This window comes from Crinia signifera, chromosome 1 (genome assembly GCF_055691185.1).
Source record: "Crinia signifera chromosome 1, ASM5569118v1, whole genome shotgun sequence".
NCBI lineage: Eukaryota > Metazoa > Chordata > Amphibia > Anura > Myobatrachidae > Crinia > Crinia signifera.
The window spans coordinates 257,530,795-257,554,518 of record NC_139217.1 but is presented as its reverse complement, the minus strand read 5'-3'; the positions used below and the strand labels follow the sequence as shown (position 1 = coordinate 257,554,518).

General features: G+C 42.0%; 1 protein-coding gene across 2 annotated transcripts in view; it reads left to right on the top strand.

Moving 5' to 3' along the window:
• The window catches only part of FSTL3 (follistatin like 3), a 56,245-nt gene that overhangs the window by 12,684 nt on the left and 19,837 nt on the right, over window positions 1-23,724 (top strand). The gene's annotated exons all lie outside the window — the stretch shown is intronic.

Sequence of the window (23,724 nt, the reverse complement as noted above, 5' to 3'; positions counted from 1 at the left end):
TCAAGGTAATTCAGTGAATCAAAATTATAACAAAGGTGCTTACCTTAAATAAGAAGTGAAGTGTGAGTGGCGCCGAGTAGGACACCCTCTACCGGAAATGACAAAAACTGGAAGCCGTCATTAAATATCCTGTGTGTTATAGTTACAACACAAGATGTTCGTTACCAAGGTAACAAGGGACTGCTGTCATTGGTCTCATACCTTTTCAGCGCCATCTCATGGAGGCTCAGAGTGTACACTGGAAAATAATAGTGACAGGTTATAAAGTGCTACAAAAGTACTGCAGAAATGCAGAAGTATAAAACAAATATGTATGATCTCTAACACAAAGGGAAACAGTGACTCAATGTTATGTTATGTGAGTGAAAGAAATATGTATGAGGGTTTTAGAACGGTGAACTTAAAGAAGATTGGTGTTGTTAAAAAGGGATCCTGTGATACAGGAGGGGGATCAGTGGCATGCAGATTGACTGTTGAAAATAAATGTAAAGTGCATGTTCTTAATACTAATTATGTCTGTAAATGGTCCATGGTCCGCAACCTATAGGGGGAAATTTACTAAAGGAAAATTGTAAAAAAATAGGTGTATTTGTATCCAGAAATACACTTATTTTTGACATTTACTATCCCGAAAATACGGCAAATCGTATTCGTATTGATAGCACATCAATACGAATACGAATTGCCGTATTTTCGGGATAGTAAATGTCAAAAATAAGTGTATTTCTGGCTACAAATACACCAATTTTTATACAAATTTCCTTTAGTAAGGTTATCGTGGAACATATTGTCAGGTTATCGTGGAACATATTATTTTGGACCTTTAATGGAGACACTTCGCTACATATAGGGAATTCGATAAATTGCAATTGCCAAAAAGCATGGGGAAAAATGTTCCAAAGAATGGACTAATGGACATGTATATTTCTATCAGCTTACTAGAAAAACCTAAATATTGGAGATGTCCTGCACAATGATGGATATTTTTAAAAAGTTCAGTGTGCTTGGAAATATAATAAAGGACTGTTGTATGTACACTAGTCATTACTGTACTAATTGTGAGTCATTTATGTCTATGGTTTAATGTCCTGACAGAATGAAAAGCGGTAATATTCTACACTTCAAAGTTGGGTAGAAAAAAAAATGATCAAGAAAAAATATATGAAACAAGACATGGGTCAAATCATATTGGGAGGTCCATGGAGGATGCTTGAAATACCATGGCCCTTAACCAGTATTTTTAAAAGGAACACTGACTGGGGCAAGCGGTCATTGAGACCCTGTTAACTGACCATTCCTAAGCGGTGAATCCAAGTTGTTTCAAGTGGTAACATTTTTCCTGAACGCTCTCCTGAAATCTGCAAATGGATGTGGGGACATGGTCAAGGGCAATATTTTTCAGATCTGATAACTTGTGGTTGTTCTGGACAAAATGCTTAGCCACTGGCTGATCATTATTCTTCCCAGTTAGTGCTTGCTTGATAGCCGACCTATGTACTGTAGGGTAATCCGGTCTCTCATCAGTCTGATGGTCTTGCCTGCATAGAGAAGGTTGCACGGGCACTTGGTGATGTATATGCTATGATTGGACAAACATGATATCACATGTTTTGATGGGAAAGACTCGATTGTCATTAGGATGGGTAAACGACAGGCCAGTTAACATATATTGGCATGTTGTGCATTTTAAACATTTATAACATCCCGAAGGGTAGGTGAGAAAGTGGGCACTCTCGTTTATATGGGCCTCAACCCCTGTTATGTCATTATGTACTTTGAAATCCATGATGCTACGTCCTTTTGTGTAGCACAACATCTGTCTTTTTTTATTAATGCTGGGCAGATCTATGTCTGTTTTTATAATAGGCCACAAAGCCAGTGCCGCCCTTGGTAATACTGTGCTTGAGGTGTTTAACCTGGTGACAAATGGAAGGATGTCCTGTTCCATGTTCTTTGATGTTGAGGATAAAGGTTTTGGATGGAGTAAGGTTTTCCTGTCAATAGATAGTACTTCTTCTTTCTGATGTAACAAGAGTTTCTGGTACTTGTTTCCTAGCACGGCGCCCATCGCATACCGTACTTACTGGTGTGCGGTGCAATGCGATATTCCCATTAAATTAACAGGAGTGCTTGTACAATGAAATATCGCATAGCATTGCATGCCAGCAAATGGCATGCAATACGATTCGATTTTTAATTGTACAAGCACCCTTATGGGTGCTTACAATGTTAAATGCACCCCCATTGTCAACGCCAGCCCCACTATCAAGGCCAACACGAAGCGTGGTGAGTGCAGCTAGCCCGCGAGGGGCGGCGGTACGCGTCCTCTGACCTTTTCATACCACCCACTATTTTAGATAGTGTGGCGAGTGCAGCGAGCCACCGAGCCCGAAACGTGGCGAGCGGGCGCGGAATACGAGCCCGAAGCATGGCGTGCGCAGCGCGCCCTGCGAGGGGACGTGGAATACATGTAAAGTTATCCGTGTCCCCTCGCGGGGCTCGCCACTATCTAAAATCAACTCCACGCCGACGTGGATAGTGGGGTTATGAAAAGGTCAGAGGAAAACTATGTATCATTGCTCTAGGGTGGCAACTGGTGTAATGTTAAAGGTTGTTTCTGTCCATCAGTTTAGAATAGAGAGATGTCAAAATGATACCATCTGTCAAAACAATTTCCACATCCAAAATGTTAACTTTAGTGGGACTTGACATAAATATAAATTTGATCGGTACATCACTGTTATTATGTGAAGTGATATAATTACTCAAATCAACAGGATTTCCTTTCCAAAACAACATAATATCGTCGATGTATGGAAAATAGTGCAGTATTCTACCAGAAATTGCGGTCAGAAAAAAAGAAATCATATTCCTATTGAAACATAAATACATTTGCATATGAGGGGGTTACCGCCAACCCCATTGCACACCCAGTGACCTGCAAATAAAACTTGTTGTTTTAAATAAAAAAAATTCTGGTAAGAATCCATTCTAACAATTTCAGCAAAAATTCAATGGTACCATTATCATTGTCCAAATTGTCAGACAAAAAACCCCCGCTTCATTGCCTGCAATCCCAATTCATGTGGGATCGCAGTATAAAGACTGCAAACATCAATGACAAAGATATGAATATCTGGATCAAGTACTGGAATCAAAGTTAATTTCTGTAACAATGATGTCATGTCAAGAAGATATCTGGCATGATTTCTTATAAAAGGCACACACTATAACACACTATCAAGATAAATTGAAGATGGTTGCATTAGTGACCCCCTGGCAGATATTATAGGTCTGCCAGGGGGGTCCACCAATGATTTTTTGGTATACAATAAAAAATTGGGGACACAGGAAATGCAGGTAGAAGGGCATTTATTAATTCAACTGTGAAAGTGCCAGTATCAGTCGCATCTTGAAGCATAGTCCTAAGTTCATTAGTGAAAGAATTGGTAGGATCCATATCTAAATGTCTATAGGTGATACTGTCCTCAAGATGGGCCATTACTTGCATATGGTATTTATCTACATCCTGGACTACCAGTGCTCCACCTTTATCCACGGAGCGGAATACCAATGTTTTATTAGAAGCTAAATCGTGCAGTACTTTATGATCCATTTTGCTGAAGTTGACATACGTTGGTTTAAATTCAGTGGATTCAGACAATACATCTTCATTCAATACACGAGAGAATGTCTTAAAAGAGGCATTAGATGACTGCGAATCAAAATTGGATCCCGGTAGGATCTTCCGTAATTGTGGAGGCAGCTAAGGTTCATTAGTTGCCGAAATTGATGGTATAGGGTTTTCCTTAGGATGTGCAAAATACTCATGCAATCGGAGTTGTCTGGTTAATTTATGGTGTTCGATTGTCCATTCGTCTCTATTGAACCCAGTAGTCGGGATATATGATAATCCCTTGGACAGGACTAGATTGGTGGTTGTACTGGGGTTTTTTTTTCCACCTCACCTGCCTTGCACCCTGATAACCTCTTCTGGTGAATCGACATGTCCGCCGTTGCAGGTACGGGCTGCTGCCCCTAAAGGGCGATGGGGTCTCACTTCTTCCACATTGCTGCCAGACCTCTCACTACTAGATGACTGTAGGTCAGTCGATGAATCTTGTGCTGTAGGCATACGTTTGTTCTTTCTACGAAAAAAATGGTTTTCTGGGTCCACTGGCTTGAGGAGTTGTCCACTGATAGAAGGCATTGGTCTCATAATCGAGATCTACCTTTACTTTTTTCTCTTTCTTGAACTTGATAAGTTCTCATTTATGAGTCTGTAATTGAGCATTAAGTTTGCCGTACCAATCTACTTTCGTATCAACGACCAAACTGGGCTAATGTATAGCCTCAAAAGCAGCTATCTTCTCCTTTGCCACGTTGACCTCCTTAGCCGCATGTTCTATAATTAACAGCATAAAGTCCATAGCACATTTGTTTGCTATAGAGACCCATGTTCTGCAAAAAATAGCATCATGCTTTCCTATTGTTGGCGCATTTTTGACTCTTAGGCCCCTAGGAATCTTCTTGGACCTAAAGTAGTCACGTAATGAGATTCTGTGAAAATGGTAATCGATCTCACAGCATTTAATCTTTAGGAGATCACAGTAAATTTCCTCTAGGGGGGTCGACTCAGCCAGATTATATATATATAATACCCTTGACCGCGGTAGATTATGAAATATAGCCTATCCACGAATAGTTCCTGAAGGCAAGGAACAGTAGGACACATATAGAAAAAAACAAAAATGGATGGGAGCCAAGTTCTCCACTATGAAAGAATAACCTGTCAAATATGAAGTCCATATCAAATGAAGCACCAGTAGTAGTCCAAACGGATTTTATTAAAACATTTTTTGTATTCAATAATTTTCAGAGAGAAACTGAAAACCAGCGCATTTCGTCTGCTAGAGACTTCATCAGAGGTTTTTCTTATTCAAAATTTCTGGTTTAGAGTGCATCACATTTTCATAGTAATAATAATAAAGTGCATATTATGTTGTAGAGCCCAAATGAAAAAAGTGTGGCTTCGAAAGTAAATAGAGTGGTTTCCCTCTCAAGTTGAATCAAAATCTAAAAGCCTTAAATTCACAATGTACTACAGTATATGTTCTTTAATGTGACCACCAGCACTGATCTGTGCATTGGTTCTGTCAAATCTTTTTTTTTGCAATTTTTGGTAATGTTTCAGGTGCAATTTGGAAAATCGCACTCTATTGCATTTGTGATTTTGATGTTTACTATGAGAAAACATCTGGATGTGATTTTGAATGTGCACATTTTTGGTCATGGCAAAACATGTGATTTTTACCGAAAATCACACACAAAAATGTGCAATTTTTGGTAAATGTGCAAATATGGCCATTATTGACCAAATCGCATACTATTGCACTTCGCCCCATATGTTTAAGCACTAGGTTAATATTACCTTACTTTTTTCCTTTTTATATATATATATATATATATATATATATGGGGCCATCTCAATTTACAGGCACACTGGACAGTTTCAGGGCACCAGAGCTATCCACCAACCAGAGTGCTAACAGCCATTCACTTTATGGATGCATGTAAGGAGGCAGTGCAGGACCTCAGATGGAGCATGTTTTTTAAAATGGGTCCTGGCCTGTACAATGCTAACATGCGCCGCTGTATGTTGGCGCATAGTCATGCGTCAACGTGATACATCCTGTCACCTACAGTAGCAACAAATAATACTATCAATGTTAAACAAAATGATCGGTACAGATATACTAATAAGGAAATAAATATTTTAAGAGAAACAATTCAAACCTAACTGATCATTAAGACCCTGTAAACGAATGATCCATTGTGACTCAAGTCTAAGCAGCAAGATTTTGCAATCTCCCTGTACCATGGAGGTATGTCATAGATCATTCGGTATCTAATCGAAAAGAGGCTATGGGAGCACTCAGCAGAAGCAGTTCTTATTGCATATCAGTGAGCTGTCATGCACTACCTGAATGTGCGCTCTGTCTTCCCAATGTAAAGGTGCATACACACTGTACAATTATTTTAACCAATTTCGTTGAAAGACATTGATGAATATTTCCCTTGAACCCAATGTCCTGGACGAAAGATGTTGATGAAAGATGTTGACGAAAGATGAAAGACAAAAGATCTAGCTACAGTTTATAGGCTCTTTTTGAAAGATATCCAAATTGAGCTGCATGCACAGTTGATGAACAATCTTCATGAACAACTGGCAGGTATGCACATCATCATTCGTCGTTCGTTGCATTCACACTGAAAGATATTTTGACCAATTTCGTTCAGAATGGCCAAAATAATCGAAATTGGTCAAACAAAGTGGTCAAACCACACAATCTGATACACTACATAACACGTTTTGCAAGACAAATTATATCTAATTCCATACGTCTTTCCAGATTGGGGGTGAGAAAAAGTATTGCCCTTTATTAAAAAAAAACTACAGGTTGTACACGCATAACTAAAACATCCATTTTTTGTAAGAAATGTTATGTAGTTTTCCTATTATATCGGACGGTCAGAGATATCAGATTTAACTAAATAATCTCTAAGATTTTTGCTACTTTAATAGCCTTGTATCGGACAGTGAAAAAAAAATATTGGCAGCCAATGTTTTTGCCAATTTTGATGACACTACTGCTATTAACAATATACACCGAAGCCCAGGGCATAACATTTGACTGTTTTGTATGAGTTTTTTTTGGTGAGAAGATATTTTCTGTCCAATGACATTGCCTTCTTTTTTGCCTCTTCCAACAAAGGTGATGAATAACCTCTATCCCCAAATTTGACTATCATGTTATCTTTCTGTTTACCCACTATTCTGACAGGGACGCTACGCTAACTACGTAACGGGCACCGTGATATTACACAAGTACCAAATAATTTCACTCATGGGGATGATTTCTATTGACAAACTAGAGAATGTGCAATGGGGCCCCAGTGGCCATAGGTTACTATGAAATCATCTTTGGTCTTCTTTCAGAACATCACATATATTATTTTATACCAGTTTTATACATGATGTATGATTTGGCAGGTGTGAATGTGTTCCTGAAACAACCCCACTATCCAGTGTGGCGAGCGCAGCGAGCCATGCTGCACGGATCCACGCTGCCCAGGTACCACGTGGAGTTGATTATATAAAGTGTGGCGAGCACAGCGGGCCACTGAGCCCGAAGAGTGGTGAGCGCAGCGAACCCGGCGAGGGGATACGGAATACTGCGCTGCGCTAGCCACACTTTATAAAATCAACTCCACGCCGACGTGGATAGTGGGGGTATGAACGTCCCCTCGCCACGCTTCGGGCTGGCGTGGATAGTAGGGTTTTGAAATGGAGGCATTTGCCAAATTAATCCCAAACTGATGGACAATAAGTGAAAAGCGGTATCCTTTCTCAGTACTAAGTACTTAAATACACCAGGTATAATTTCCTGTAAAACCTTCTGATTATTGGGAATAAGTACACGAAACTTAATAAATTTGCACGCCGATCCTTTCTCGGTACTAAAGTACTAAAAACTTGGTATAAATTCTTATTCCGCTGTGAGACAGGGAACGGCGGCAGGCAGGGAGATGGATGCCTCCCTGCCGGCACCAGAGACAGTGTGGGGGGTAGGAGGACTCCCAGGGACACAGGCACAGGCACAGGAGAGCTGGCAGGGGTGCTAAGCTGACTATGCTAGGCAGCCGTTTGCAGGCACGCTACGCTGACTACGCTAGGTAGCCGTTGGGCTATGCTGACAACGTAGCTTAGCCTACGCTGAAAACATAGCGTAGCCGGGCGCCGTGATATTACACAAGTACCAATAATTTATATTCAAATCATCTCATGAAGCTCCGTAGCTACCGATAAATCAAGACCTGTGTACTTTGGATGGTTAGTCAAAAATTGCTTAACAGCTGCTATCCGTGCATCATGAGGGATAGAGATGTATTAGCTGTTAACATCGACCGTGCACAGCCATACAATTTCTTATAATGCTTGTAGAGTCAGTAATTTATTGAGTAATGATGTATAGATATCTAGGGTGGTCCTGTACACAGGGTTGAAATAATCTGTCCAAATAGGAACCCTGTGCCGCAATTATGGGGCATCCTGGGTGCTGATTAGAGTTCTTATGAATTTTAGAAATCATGTAAAGTAAGGGAGTCTTCGCAAACTCTGGAACCAGTACATCTCTCAACTTCTTGGATTTAACATTTAACATTGTTGGCCACTGCAGAAACCAAGCATACCATTGTATACCATATAGGAGCTTGTGGGATCCAAAGGAAGCCTGACATGAGTATGGATGTGACTTAACTGTTTATCCACTTCATCACAATAGTCCTTTTAATTCATAAACTCTAGAGCGCTGCCTTTGTCCTCCACACGGAATATAAGGTCTTTATTCTTAGACAATTATTGGAGAGCTAGCCATTCATCTCTAGGACGGTTGAATTTCTTGTGAACGATTTTTAAGTATTTTACCTAATACTTAATGCTCGAGAATCCTCATATATGTTTTTATAGAGGAGTTTGAAGATGGATTTTAGATTTTGTTAGCAACTTCTGAACTTGTGCAGGTAATAACTCTTGTTCTGTTTGGAACAATGGATTTTGGTAAAAATAAATATTTTAGTCTTAATTTTCTCTCTAAATGATGTAATTCCACTTTCCATCTGAGTTAATCAAACTGGTTCATCGCCACGGATGAAAGTCCTTTAGACAGGACCCCCTCTTCGCATGGTGGTAATATGTAAGATGATAAATTGTAGATCAACCTTGATGAGAGAGAGGTGATCTTTTTCCATGGTTTTTGCCTCTTCCCCTGACCACCACAGCGGGTATAGAGGCATTTAGTTGTTGTCACTTTGACCGTGTTACCACCCCTAAAGGGAAGGTACCAGAGGTTGTATTAGAGGTGCTAGTACCATTGTAGTTGCTGTTGGTGGTGGAGCCACCCTCATTTGATGAGTCTTTCTGAATACATTTTGTGTGGCCCTGATGGAAGAAGGGTCTTTTACAGTATATTCCCTTTATTTGTTGTTTGTCCATTGATACATTGTATGATGTTCATAATCTGCTTCTACTTTAGTCAATTTGTACTTCTTAAACTTAATTAAATCACGATTATATATATGAATTTGGTTGTTTCATTTAGGGTACCAGTCTGTGTTCGGCTCATTAATCAAGTTTGGTTTATATAGTGTCAAATGCTTAATTAATTGTTGTTAATTCTTTTTTTATACTGTTTTTTTTTTTATCAAAAGGATTAAGTCAAAAGAGCATTTTTTGACTGTTGCTACCCATCTCCAACAAAAAGTAGGATCATTGCATTCTATAGTCAGACAATTTTTTACCCCCAGACCGAGGGTGATCTTTTTAGCCCTATAATTATCTCTGTGGCAGGGCCGGATTATCCACTGGGCTACAGGAGCAGTCACATCAGGGACCCCCACACCAGTACTGCTGCGGTGGTGGCAGGTGGGTGGCAGACAGTAGGGCCGGGCAGCGCGGTGCGGGCAGGGGCTCCCTAAAGTGGATGGGAAGTCAGTGGCGGGGTCCCTGCAGTGGATGCAGTCAGTGGCGGGGTCCCTGCAGTGGATGGGAAGTCAGCTGTTGTGTCCTTGCGGCAGATGGGAACTAGTAGCGCTACAACTTCCTATCTGCTGCAGGGACCCTGTCACTGACTGGCTATTCACCACAGGAACCCCGATGCCTCCACAGCGCTGCACGGACCCTGCTGCCATGCTGCACAGATCCATCTGGGGGGGAAACCACCACAATTTTGTTGTCCATGGCCCACACAGACCTTCATCCAGCGCTGCACTGTGGCATTTGTAATTCACTTATTTGTATAATGACACAAGGTATGTTGCTTCTGCTTGATCGCATAATTGATATTTACCAGGATCGCCTCCGCTTCTGTCTCAGAAAACGTTAATTGTTAACCCACAAGGAAACTCAAATGTGTCAGCTCAATCTCTTCATTGCTGGTTATGGCTGATTCTGCCATAGCGTCATCGACAACAGTCACTTTTCAAGTTAAGCTGTCACCTACCAATATGCACCACCATCGTTAAAAACTTGACCTCCAATAGGGAGTATATCAAGTTAGGAATTGTACCAGCTTAGTCCACCTTCGAGCAATGAGGTACTGTACTTACTACATTTTAAGGATGGGTGCCTTGTTGTGGAGACTCCTTACTATGCATGACTTCAAATAATCCTAAAGGATTTAATTGTATGCTTGGATTCTGCAGTGGTCAACAATATTATATACAAAAGTTGAGAGATAGACTGGTTCCAGAGTTTCCAAAGACTCTTTTACTTTACATGATTCCCAAACTTCAAAAGAACCCTATTCAGCCCCCTGGAAGCCCCATAATTGTGGGATGGGGTTCCTTGTTTCAGATTGTATCTACCTCTTTGGGCAGACATATTATTCCAACTCTGTGTACAGGACCACCCTAGATATCGATTAGATACCTTTTATTGTAATTACTTAATAAATAACTTACTCTACCAGCATTATCAGAAGATGTATGGCTGTGTATGTTAAATGTTAACAGCTTGTTCACCTCTATTCCTCATGATGCAAGGATAGTGGCTGTTAAACAATTTTTGACTAACCATCCAAAGTACACAGGTCCTGATTTATCGGTAGCTATGGAGCTTCTTAGGATGATTTTTAATATAAATTATTTCACTCATGTGGATGATTTCTATTTACAAATTAGTGGATGTGCAATGGGGTCCCCAGTAGCCCCATCCTATGCAAACATTTATATGTTTTCAGTAGAAGACATGGTCTTCTTTCAGAACATAGACATCATCACATATTTTATTTATGCCAGATTTATAAGTGGCTTGTTGATTTTTTGGAATGGTCAATAAGAAATGTTTGTGTATTTAATTGAAAGCCATCATGCAAAAGATTGCCCTATTAAATGAATCTACAATATGAGCAAACAAGAGGTTTCATACCTCAACATTAAAATGATAAAATCTAACAATGAGGTAACTAAGTCCCTATTCTCTAAAGAAACAGATTGTAATAAGCTGTTACTTTACAGCAGCTTCCATCCAGCTTCCTCTCTGTACAGGACTGCCGTACTCCCAATTTCTGAGAGCATGCCGTATTAACAGCAATTCCATTATAGCTAGTGAACAGATAGATAACCTGATAGTCAAATTCAGGTATAGAGGTTATCCATCACCTTTGTTGGAAGAGGCAACAAAGAAGGCAATGTCATTGGACATAGATCTTCTTGCAAAAAATCTCATGCAAAACAGTCAAATCGTATGCCCTTGTCTTTAGTGTATAATGTTTATAGCAGTAGTGTCAACAAAATTAGCAAAACAATCTCTCTCTGATGTAATAAGAAAACTCCAAAACATTTCTTTCAATCAAAAAAATAGATGTTTTAGTTGTGGGTGTACAACCTGTAGCTTTACAATAAAGGCTTAGGCACGCATACATTGAGTGTTAGAGGTGCACAGGCACCCCCTAATGCTGTGAACACCCTTATGAACACCTCCCTGTCGCTAGCAATACCAGAAATACCTTTTACCAAAGAATTTTGCTTTTTAGAACTATATTCCATTAAAAGAAGTGTCCATCAATAAATTATGTGTGTTTTGCATTGTTAATTGTACTAGACCATTGTCATATCACTACATACCTGCGTCATACATATCACTACATACCTGCGTCATCCATATATGTTTTTTACTTTATTTACATGTAATGTTACACAGGGTAATTAGAAGATTAAAACTGCTTATGGTGTGGCAAAGAGATGTTTTATATTGTAGCGAGTGCCAATAGATGATAGTAGACACGCCTGATTGGCAGTGGTATGGTGTGTACACACGGTGAGATTCCCTTGCCATTCGACTTAATATTCTAATGCTATGCAATCTTTGCTATATCTGTACTATTTGCATACAATTCATACAATCTGTATTAGATTTGCACTATATAGTCATTGCTGCCCTGTCTATCTGGGTTTCGATTTGTGCTGTCACGGGAGCGCACATCGGGATCGCAAGGTAAAAAACCTTTGCGATCTGCATACGATCCCCATACGATTTTGACTATATAGTCAAAATGTCATGCTGATTGTACCCATGTACACAGCATTAGACACACCCAATGGGCAGTGTTAGACACGCCCAATAGGTGGTGCTAGACACACCCCTTTGATGGTGCACCCCCTAATAAAATGTGCTGCGCACACCTGTGAATAAAGGAAAATACTTTTCTCACTACATTCTGTAAAGACCTACGAAATTAGATATGATTTGTCTTGCAAAAAAACATTATGTAATATATCAGATTGTGTGTCTGTGTGCACTGTCTTACATTGGGAAAAGAGAGCACACATTCAGGGAGTGCATGACAGCTCACCGATCTGCAATAAGCAGGGCTATTTTTGTGCAGGCTCCAGCAGGAACTGTGGCACTTATTCTAGTTCACTCTTTCTGACAAAATATTTCTTAGATGGACAAAACCATGTGCACTGCAGGTGTAAAACCCCACCCTAATCTAATTATCTCTGCACAAGTAACACCTGCCTCACCTGCAGTGCACATGGTTTTGTCCATCTGAGGAATATTTTGTCAGAAAGAGTGAACTAGAATAAGGGCCACAGTTCCTACTGGAGCCTGCACAAAAATAGCCCTGGCAATAAGTAAAAAAACACTTTATTAGTACAAATAACACACTAAAATTAGCACAAATAAAATGTGATATTAGAATAATACCAAGTATTAGGCGAAAAATGGGGAAAATGGCAAGAGGGAATGAGGGCTGCATCGAGTTTTGGTGTAACATCACCTTTGAAGGTCCACAGTTCAATGTGAATCAGGGAGGTAGGATGATGGAATTAATCTCCAGACCAAAGTCTGGAGATTCGCTTGAAAAAGCTGCATTTAGCAGCGAAACGCGTTGGCCTGGCACCCAGCCTACCATGTGCACTGCAGGTGTAAAACCCCACCCTAATCTAATTATCTCTGCACAAGTAACACCTGCCTCACCTGCAGTGCACATGGTTTTGTCCATCTGAGGAATATTTTGTCAGAAAGAGTGAACTAGAATAAGGGCCACAGTTCCTACTGGAGCCTGCACAAAAATAGCCCTGGCAATAAGTAAAAAAACACTTTATTAGTACAAATAACACACTAAAATTAGCACAAATAAAATGTGATATTAGAATAATACCAAGTATTAGGCGAAAAATGGGGAAAATGGCAAGAGGGAATGAGGGCTGCATCGAGTTTTGGTGTAACATCACCTTTGAAGGTCCACAGTTCAATGTGAATCAGGGAGGTAGGATGATGGAATTAATCTCCAGACCAAAGTCTGGAGATTCGCTTGAAAAAGCTGCATTTAGCAGCGAAACGCGTTGGCCTGGCACCCAGCCTACCCACCCCCTACGCTGCTGTTCCAGTCATCACCCACCACCACCTGAAAGCTTCAATAGGAGAACCAGACCTTCACTGGCCATATACACCCTGACCGGAGCGTGGTGCAAACCATCTGAAGGCAAGCCGCCTCTCTAACCACCCACCCGGGTCACTCAGTGGACCACCTACAAACACTTCTGATATTCCAACCGGGAGGAACGCCACCCCCACCATTCATTTGGAGGAAGTACTGTATGGATCCCACTTTGGTCAAGTCTGGAGATTAATTCCATCATCCTATCTCCCTGATTCACATTGAACTGTGGACCTTCAAAGGTGATGTTACACTAAAACTGGATGCAGCCCTCATTCCCTCTTGCCATTTTCCCCATTTTTCGCCTAATACTTGGTATTATTCTAATATCACATTTTATTTGTGATAATTTTAGTGTGTTATTTGTACTAACAAAGTGTTTTTTTTACTTTACCTTGTTCTGCCATCAATCAAGTGCAATCTATACTCTTTACACATTTTTGACAATCCCTTTTTCCTGATTGCTGCTGGCTAAGACAACTCATACAGGCGCCCCTACAGTTACTCAGGTAACAGTTTTTTTCCTCGATCTGCAATAAGAACTGCGTTCAACAAAGGAGGCATCACGATGCGACAACATACAGTGGCGCTGAAGTGATTGACGTCATACAAGGGCTGCCCGGCTCGGGTTTACCGCTGGCACACTGGGTGATGGTGCTCATATAAAATATATATTTTTGAGTTTTTTGTAAGCCTGATAATAGTGAAGATATAACTGAAATATTGCTAAAACACTGTATGCAGCCTCTCCTTTACAAGAAGCCTGTGAGTGCAGCTATTTGGATATGTGTAAGGGTGTTTACATTGTAAGAAGTGACGTGCGACCGGTTGATAACTTTGGCCCTTTTCCAGGGCTGCCCGTATAGAACTTCTATGTTATGCAATCCGTTCCTTTATTTTGCATTGTGTCTTGCCTATATAGACAAGGCTACAGGGGCAAATGATTTGATAGACCACGAAAGAAGAAGTACAGTCAAAATGATAAAATGATAATGTTAGCATTTTGACTACTTCTTCTCTGTACCTCTGTGGTGTATGTTGCTTACTATTGCAAGGGCACTGGCTGAAGTTATCCTTCTATTTTGGAGTGCCATACCCTGTGATATATATATATATATATATATATATATATATATATATATAAAATGTACCCAGATGCATTCAGTTCCATCAGTTATGGATATGTCTATGCTCCTGTTTAACCACTGCTGGTGAATTGACTGGAAGGCACGTATGTTTGCTTTTTAAACTCCTACAAGGCTGCCTAACTTTGATTATATAGATATACTCTAAGCTGCAGAGTCCATACTCACGCATATATCCATGGAATTATGCTGGTGTAACAACCCAGGTAAAAACTCTTTGCTTTAATTATGGAACCCCTCACAGCTAGACTACTTTGAAATCCTAAAGTCTTTGGCATCCAAGTTGGCCCAATAAGCCATAAAATAGCCCTTTATGCAGACAATGTTATGCTCACTCTAACCTGGCCAGTTCCTTCTCTCCCTGTGGTCTTTGATTAAATTAATACCTATGGTCTTTTAGCTAACTTTAAAATTGATCTGGATAAAATAGACATTCTCCCCTTCCATATTGAGCCGAACACTCTACTTCAGTTGCGAAACTCCTTCAGCTTCTGCTGGAGCTCTCACTTCTTAAAGTATATTTGGGTGCAGCTCACCATCTCCTATGAAATGTTGTTTTCTGCTAACTTCCCTTCCCTCTTAGGTACAAATTTTTGGGATCTTGATCCTTGGAAAACTATTTTTTTATCTTAGACAGGCCACATCAACTCATATTAATGTTCATCCAAGATTATTGTATCTATGCCAAACGCTTCCTTCTTCCTTCATGACTGCTCTTCAGTGCATTGTATTTACATTTGTATGGTCTAGCAGGAGACAAGAGATAGTTTTCTCATACTATAGGCCGCCCAAATTTGTATTAAGTATTACATAGCAGTCCACCTCACTCAAGCTGTCCTAGCACCTGCCAATTCTCAAAATAGAGTTTGGGGGGACCTTGATGTTAATTATATCAACTTCCTTTCCTCAGACAGATTTGGACTCCTACCAAATGCTTTCATCAATATCTCTAAATCTGTCACCTCTATACTTCAGTCTCCAGCACTCGTCTGACTTATACAAACAAACAGAAAGTAATCAGTCCCAAGGCGCAGTCACTCTTCTTCTGCCGGTCCGAAAGAAGGGGTCACCACTCAACCCCACGTGGATGCAATTCGTACAGAAAGGGACCAGGGGCGATGAAAAGGTGTTTACACATCCGACGGAAGGAATGGAAAGAAATAATAATAAGGGTTAGAACCTTAATAAAAGGGGAAATACTCTTTATAACGACACGGGAGAGGGTTCTTCAATAGCGTACCCGTACTCACACTCAAGATTGAGATTATGTGCTCATAAAGGTATCTTTTGCAACACTAGGGGATTTCACCACAAGTGGATTTGAATAACCGGATGCGTACCGTACTCACAAATCGGAATTGCTGGTACAGGCGCATAAAGGTTTCTTTTCTTGGGGAAAGGGACCCAGATCTCTCAGTTGCAATATGTTTCCATAATTTGCACCATTGTATGAAATCAGTAGTACATCAGTCTGGACGATAAAGCATGTATCACACAATCACAACCATTTTCAATTAATTAACTCCTCAATGTAACAGGTCTTGTAGCTTTGAGCAAGTTCACACAGAGCACCTATACTTCAACACAGGTGTGCTCACCAAGTAAAAATCCCCTAGTGTTGCAAAAGATACCTTTATGAGCACATAATCTCAATCTTGAGTGTGAGTACGGGTACGCTATTGAAGAACCCTCTCCCGTGTCATTATAAAGAGTATTTCCCCTTTTATTAAGGTTCTAACCCTTATTATTATTTCTTTCCATTCCTTCCGTCGGATGTGTAAACACCTTTTCATCGCCCCTGGTCCCTTTCTGTACAAACTCGTCTGACTTATATGGTCTCATAGCTTCTGTTTATATTGTGTTCATTGCCTATAACCAACCACCCAGGGAATCACACAAATTGGCCTGGGAGAAGGACATTGTAGAGACTCTGGATGGAGAAGTTGGCTACAATTCGGCAATCTGTTGCCAAATCTTCCATCTGTATTAGGATTTGGGAAAATGCTTTTAAGCAGCTATACCGGTGGTACCTAGTGCCTTCCAGTCTTTGAACTATATATTTTCAGTCATCTGACTGGTGCTAGTTAGGGTCCAAATGCAAATTTAAAGAAAATGGGGGCAATCACCAGTCTCCTGTTGCATACCAGCCACATTGCTTTGCAATCAAGATGCATTTTTGGGAAACAAGATGCAAAAACAGATGCCCAGTGCTTCTAAAAATATTTTGCAACTTGACCAAGATATGCACAGGATCTGCATCTCTTATCCAAACAATTCCTGGTGCCATTCACTTTTTTCTTGTTGAACCCACTCTTTGAAATGCACTCCCATGCACAATAAGAATCTTCTCTAGTCTCCAAACCTTCATGCTTTTGCTGAAAACTCATCCGTTCAGACACGATTATCAGATTCTTGAGCCACTAGCATAACTTCCATAAGCTATCATATACAATGACTTTTTATACAATCCACATGTAACGCAGAATGGTACGGTGATGAAAACCAGGTGTGAGCCCGCAGCCGTGACCGCTGTTTAGGATGGCCACGACAAACCCTACGTTGACTCTGTTGGCGACCTCTGGCAGATGACAGACCCCTGCGAAAGCTAGTGTTCACTTTAGTCGCCGCGTCCCAAGGAGCGAGTTAAGCCCACTCCAACCCCGATGCAACCAGGTATTGGGAGGTGACAAAGAGCTTGCGATCGTCAGAGGCAGACCAAGAGGATAAACTAAACTAAAGGACCTAAACTGAAATGACACCCTAATTGCCGGCATCAGGCCAAGACAGGAATGCGACCCAGTCGCAAACACAATATGAGCAACCAACCGGGGGTCTCCAGTAACCAAAGAATGGGGAACCAATCAGCGAACCCCAAAACTGACCTATAAAGAAAAAGAGCACCTCCCTGCCTAAAAAGAACTATGGTAATGAGCCAGGAGAAAGAGGGGAGAACCAAAATACAGGCTGACTGCCGGGGGAGAATGGTTGGGACAAAAAAAAAAAATGGCGAACCGCCAACCAACTGAAGAGTAAGGAAATGCCGCCAAAAGACAAAAACTGCTGGTACAAATAGAAATAAAGAAAAAGGTCAGGCTCCAAGTGGAGCACTTACGTGACTCTAGGAAGGGACAACTGATGGACGAATACCAGATGGCCCACGGAGGCAATGCAGACAGCAACAAGGCAAATGGCAAGGACAGGACCCAGGACCAGATACAGCAAGCAGTAGCTATTCTGGCACCATCTTCCATCTGTGGATCCCTTAAAAGGGATAAAACTGCCAATCAGCGGGCGCCACCACTGGACCCAGCCCCCTGCTCCAAATTGTCCTCAAGTGGCTGAGCGTGTTGCTCATGGCATCCCCTGTTTCTCGGCAACCTCCCTGCAGCTGCAGGGGAACGCCGAGAGCAGGAAGCCGCGTCACCCCGCCGGGTGGAAGTAGTCAGCGGGTGATCTGCGGTGCTGGGCGGAAGTGCCGTGTGCATCCTCCATGCACCGGCCTTCTGCCACAACAACCCCCCAAGCTTGGGAGCTGACAGTACCCCCCCCCCCCCCTTGAGGAGGGGTCAAAAAACCCTACCACCGTGTTTATGAGGAAACTTCCGGAAAAAAAATATATTTTGAGATGAGGAGCATGCAAATCCCTATTGGGAACCCAGGACCTCTCCTCTGGACCGTAACCCCTCCAATGAACCAAAAATCGGAGAGAGCCTCTAAAAACTTGGAATCCAGGATTTTCTCTACAAGAAACTCCTGTTGCCCCTGCACCACCACTGGAGAAGGCCCAGCGTTGATCTTGCGAGGAAATCTCCGGGAGTAGAATACCGGCTTCAGAAGGGATGCATGAAAGGTATTGGCTATCTTGAGGGACTTAGGTAGCAAGAGGCGAAATGCCACCGGATTAACCCTCTTGACAATCCGAAATGGACCAATAAATCTAGGCCCCAGCCTAGCCGAAGGTTGATGAAGTTTAATATTTCGGGTGGATAACCACACTCAGTCACCAACCTTAAATGGACAAGGCCTTCTGGATTTATCAGCAAAAACCTTCTCTTTAAAAGCTGTCTCCTTGAGAACAACTTGAATCTTCCTCCATAAGATCCTGAGGCGAGAGGCAGCAGAGGAGGGAGACCTTATGGCTTCTGATTCTAAAGAGTTGGCCCGAGGATGAAACCCAAACACCGCAAAGAAGGGTGAAGTTTCAGAGGCAGAATGGTATGCGTTATTATGCGCAAACTCCGCCAATGGTAAAAAGTTGACCAAGTCATTTTGCAATTTTTAAACAAAACACTGCAGGTATTTCTTGAGTGACTGATTTAAACGCTCGGTCTGCCCATTTGACTGAGGATGGAATGCAGAGGTCAAACTGGTTTTGATCTTAAGTGAGGAGCAGAAGAGTCTCCAAAACTGCGCCACGAACTGTGGACCTCGGTCAGAGACAATATCCGTAGGCAGTCCGTGAAGCCTAAAGATATGTTGTAAAAACAAGTCGACCAATTCTTTAGCAGATGGCAACTGTCTCAGGGGTACGAAATGCGCCATTTTCGAGAATCTGTCAATAACCACCCATATGACTTGGCAGTTGGAAGAAACAGGAAGACTTACTACGAAGTCCATAGATAGGTGAGACCAGGGCCTAGAGGAATTGGCCAAAGGAAGAAGTTCCCCAAAAGGCCGGGACCGAGGTACCTTATGCCGGGCACAGGTTGGACGAGACAGCACAAATTCTTTAGTATCCCGAGACATACTAGGCCACCAAACAACACGGGACAACAGGTCCAAAGTCTTAAAAACTCCTGGATGCCCAGAAATCTTGGACTCATGGATCTCCATCAAAACCCTCCTTCGCAAGGACTCAGGGACGAACAGACGAGAGGGTGGAATTTGGGCAGGAGCCTGAGTCTGAGCCTGACGGACCAGACCCTCCAAGGTCTGATTGAAACCTGCCAGAATACAAGATGTAGGAAGAATTGGGGCTTTGCTTGTCATGTTTTCATGTTGAGGAAGAAAACACAGAGAAAGGGCATCAGCTCTGACGTTTTTTTGACCCGGTCTATAAGTGATGACAAAGTTAAACCGCATGAAAAACAAAGCCCAACGCGCCTGCCGAGCATTGAGTCTCTTAGCTGTCTCAATATACTGTAAGTTTTTATGATCAGTAAGTACTAAGATCTGGTGAACAGCAACAAGGCAGGCGGCAAGGACAGGATCCAGGACCAGATACAGCAAGCAGTAGCTATAACCGGCGCCATCTTCCATCCGTGGATCTCTTAAAAGGGATCAAATGGCCAATCAGCGGGCACCGCCGCTGGACCCAGCCCCCTGCTCCAAAATGTCCTCAGGTGGCCGAGCGTGTTGCTCACGGTGTCCCCTGTTGCTCAGCAACCTCCCTGCGGCTGCAGTGGAACGCCGAGAGCAGGAAGACGCATCACCCCGCCGGGCAGAAGTAGTCAACGGGTGATCGGCGGTGCTGTGCGGAAGTGCCGTGTGCATCCTCCGTGCCCCGGCCTTCCGCCGCCGCGTCCCCCAACATGGGAGCTGACACCACATATACAATACTTTACATATTTTTTCCCTTTTTTTTTTTACCCACTGAACCAGGGCAACTTTCCTGTGTGATTTTACAGTACAGCTCCCCCCCCCAAGAACCCCTGCAATCTTGCAGAACCATTATGCAATCGGTTGCACCCGTTCCTTGTGTTCCAGGGCACATTTCTGTTGCAGCACTTCATATACAAACTGTACAGGCAGGTTTTCATCTTGTTACTTGGGTGGCCTATCTCCTTTAAAGCATTACATTATGCTTTATTCCTAAAAGAAAACAACAGCTGACTCTTAAACATGACCATTACCACATGTTCTGCTCCCACACAGCCCAACTGATTTACCGCAACACTTTCATACATAGCATTGTTTAACCCTTTGTGTGCCAAGGGAATTTGTCAAAATAGGTGTGAATATTTTCAAGTAAACATTCTTATTCATCATAATGACCTGTAATGTTTATCATATAAAGCAGGGCTGGGTAACACCGGCCCTCCAGATGTTGATGAACTACACATCCCAGGATGCTTTGCATTCGTTTTGCTATGTGGCCATGCTGAAACTGATGCAAGGCATGCTGGGATGTGTAGTTCATCAACATCTGGAGGGCCGGTGTTGCCCAGCCCTGATATAAAGGAATTTTTTTTTAGATATTTTGAACATCTCTCACAGGGATGTTGCCACTCAAAGGGTTAAGTTTTAATAAAAATGATGTGTGAAGTTCTGCATTGGATTAGGGCGCATTGTACCAGCTGAAAAATCAGCAACAGAAATATTATTATCCATTGGAAGGCATAAATGAAAGAATATAGGCGGTGTCCTTTTAAGTTTTCATTAGCAATTATATTATACCTGTTAGCTTTGAGTGGCCATCATTGTAGCTACTATTGATAAAAGCATTTTAGCCGCATGAAGCTGAAACATGGAGCACCGTTCGTGGTATGAGAGCGGTCTCCGATGCGATGTTAGACACTCACCGGGAAACGCTACCTTCTGCATGTTGTCCGGACAAATTTCCATATTTGAAATCAGCAATCTGTTAAATCTATAAAAGTTAAAAGATAGAGTGACCATATTCTCCAAGCTCCAAATTGGACAGCCCAGTGAAGAGACATCTCAGACTTCATTAAAGAAACCTTTATGTGCAAGATTTCACATGTGACCGTGTGAGTGCCTACTCACAATATCACTTTATAGGTTGTGGTTCACAAGGAATCCCACTTCATTGGAATAGGAATGTTTGTACCAATATTTATCTTGCCTACAGGCAACAGGGACAAACATATGCCACTGCACCTGAATGTCGCCATGTCGACATTTTAACTGCTGACCTTCCCAATGTCGACCTAATGCTTGTGTCAACCTTTTGACCCTGTCAACCTCAGTGATGTTGACCCTTTTTATGTGTCAACCCAAGGCCTGTCGACCTTCAGTGGGCAATCCAATGTATGTCAACCTTAATAGCATCAACCTAACAACCGTATACTGTGCGCTGGTGGATGAGATAAAAAATACATGCATACCTCCCAACTGTCACGCTTTCCGCGGGAACGTCCCGATATTCGGGGACGTTCCCGCGTCCCGCCCGGGGCCGCCATTGTCCCGCGGTGGGGGGGACAGTTGGGAGCCCCCCCAGCTTGCCGAGAATAGACGCTGTGCGCATGCCCACAGCGTCTATTCAGCGCCGACGAGCGGCGAAAAGGGGGCGTGGCCGGAGTTTGTGCCACCCAGTGAGGCCACGCCCCCTTTTCTTGAGGCCGTGCCCCCTTTTCGGGAGCGCGCGTGGTTTTGCCGCGCGAACGTCCCGACCTCCCAACTTCAAAAGTTGGGAGGTATGTACATGGGCCTGATGTTATGTTTAGTCTTTACTTCTAACATTAGGATGCAGCATCCATCCTATTGTGTGTCATCTTTTTCTAGCTGTAACCAGTCCCACCCATTGTAAAGGTGTAACCTATCCCTTCCCACTCATGGTAATCCTGCAGAGTACGCCCAAGACAGCTGTCTCGTCTGGAACCTTTTCGTGGGTGGAATATACAACCTGAGAAATGTATTACCCAAAATGACAACTCCAATACTGTATTGTGCCTATTATCTAGATTTTTCTTTTATATTGTTCTGTTTGATTTTTTGATTTGCTCTTATACTAAATCCTTTGTACTATGTTTTTGATGTTGGTAAAGTACCTTGAAACCCATGGTAAAAAGAGCACTATACCAACATACTTGTGGACACAGTGAAACATACTATGCTGCCTATGATGTAACAAGATAGAAAGTAGGAGATATTGGCAAGACCTCTTGCTTACCAATCATCAGACCTCACAGTAAATATCCCCATAGTTTTCTATGGGGATGGCATGAAACAACCAGTGAAAAGATTTGCTTTTTAGAACTTGCTTGCTGCACTAATGCGATCTTCAGAGGGTGTCAGACTGCTGTTCTGTATAGGGAAGCCTGGCTGGGGAGGGATCTTGTAGTATAGAAATGTAATGTAAATTGCTTCTGAATTCTCTGTATCACTACTACATGGTTTGTCCAGGTGCACATTTGCACCCTAAAAACTGGATTTGCTCCTAACTCTGAAGCCTATAATTTCAAGTCTTAACAAAGGCTAAATATGAGAGCTGAAATGATGTCATACCAAGTATAGTGTTTGCAGTCTGCGAGGATTCGCATACCACACCACCTACTGCATGAATACCAGCATACCAGACATTCAGTGTGGCCTAGACAATAGTAAAAACATATGTACAGTAATATGGGAAAACACCTTCAGCATAATGCAGTCAATTGTAAAGTTCTGCACAGAACTCTATTTGTTTCACCAGAGAAATCATGATTTATAGCTTCCAGCAGAGCAGTATGCAAACAGTTATAACATTTGGTACAATTCATTGAATGTTTGCTAGTTTTTAAATAGGAAAACCTAGTAACCATCTGTGCTATATACAATGCAATAAAAATACATGCATATATATATATATATATATATATATATATTATACATGAAATGCTATATAGAACACTTTGCTATTATTATTATTATTATTATTATTAATAATAATAATAATAATAATAATAATAATATTGACAGTCAATCCTGTTCTTTATACTGCAAACCACCGTCAATAGTCATTGATCATAGTTACCGACTTTCTGACTGACCTCTCCGAAAGAGAGAAGCCGGCTCTGTGAAGCCGGAGGCTAGGCTGACTAGCATGATGTGAGAGGAGGCGTGTCATGGTGGGACTCACTCACAGAGGCTGTGTAGCATGTGGCTACCACGATGCAATCCTAAATTGTACAGTGTGGACAGGATAAATACTCTGTTTTAGGGTCCCATTTATTAAGGTTCACATTTACAATGTGATCTTGGTGGAACAATACTGCCCAGGATTGCATTGTAATATGTTATCCTATCAGCTGGATGTATCATCCACCACGTGCAGGCACAGGGCGACCAAAAGCATCCTGTCCCTGCGATGTGCTGAGCCGGGCGCTGAGGGGTATGTGCATGTGCGGTTAGCG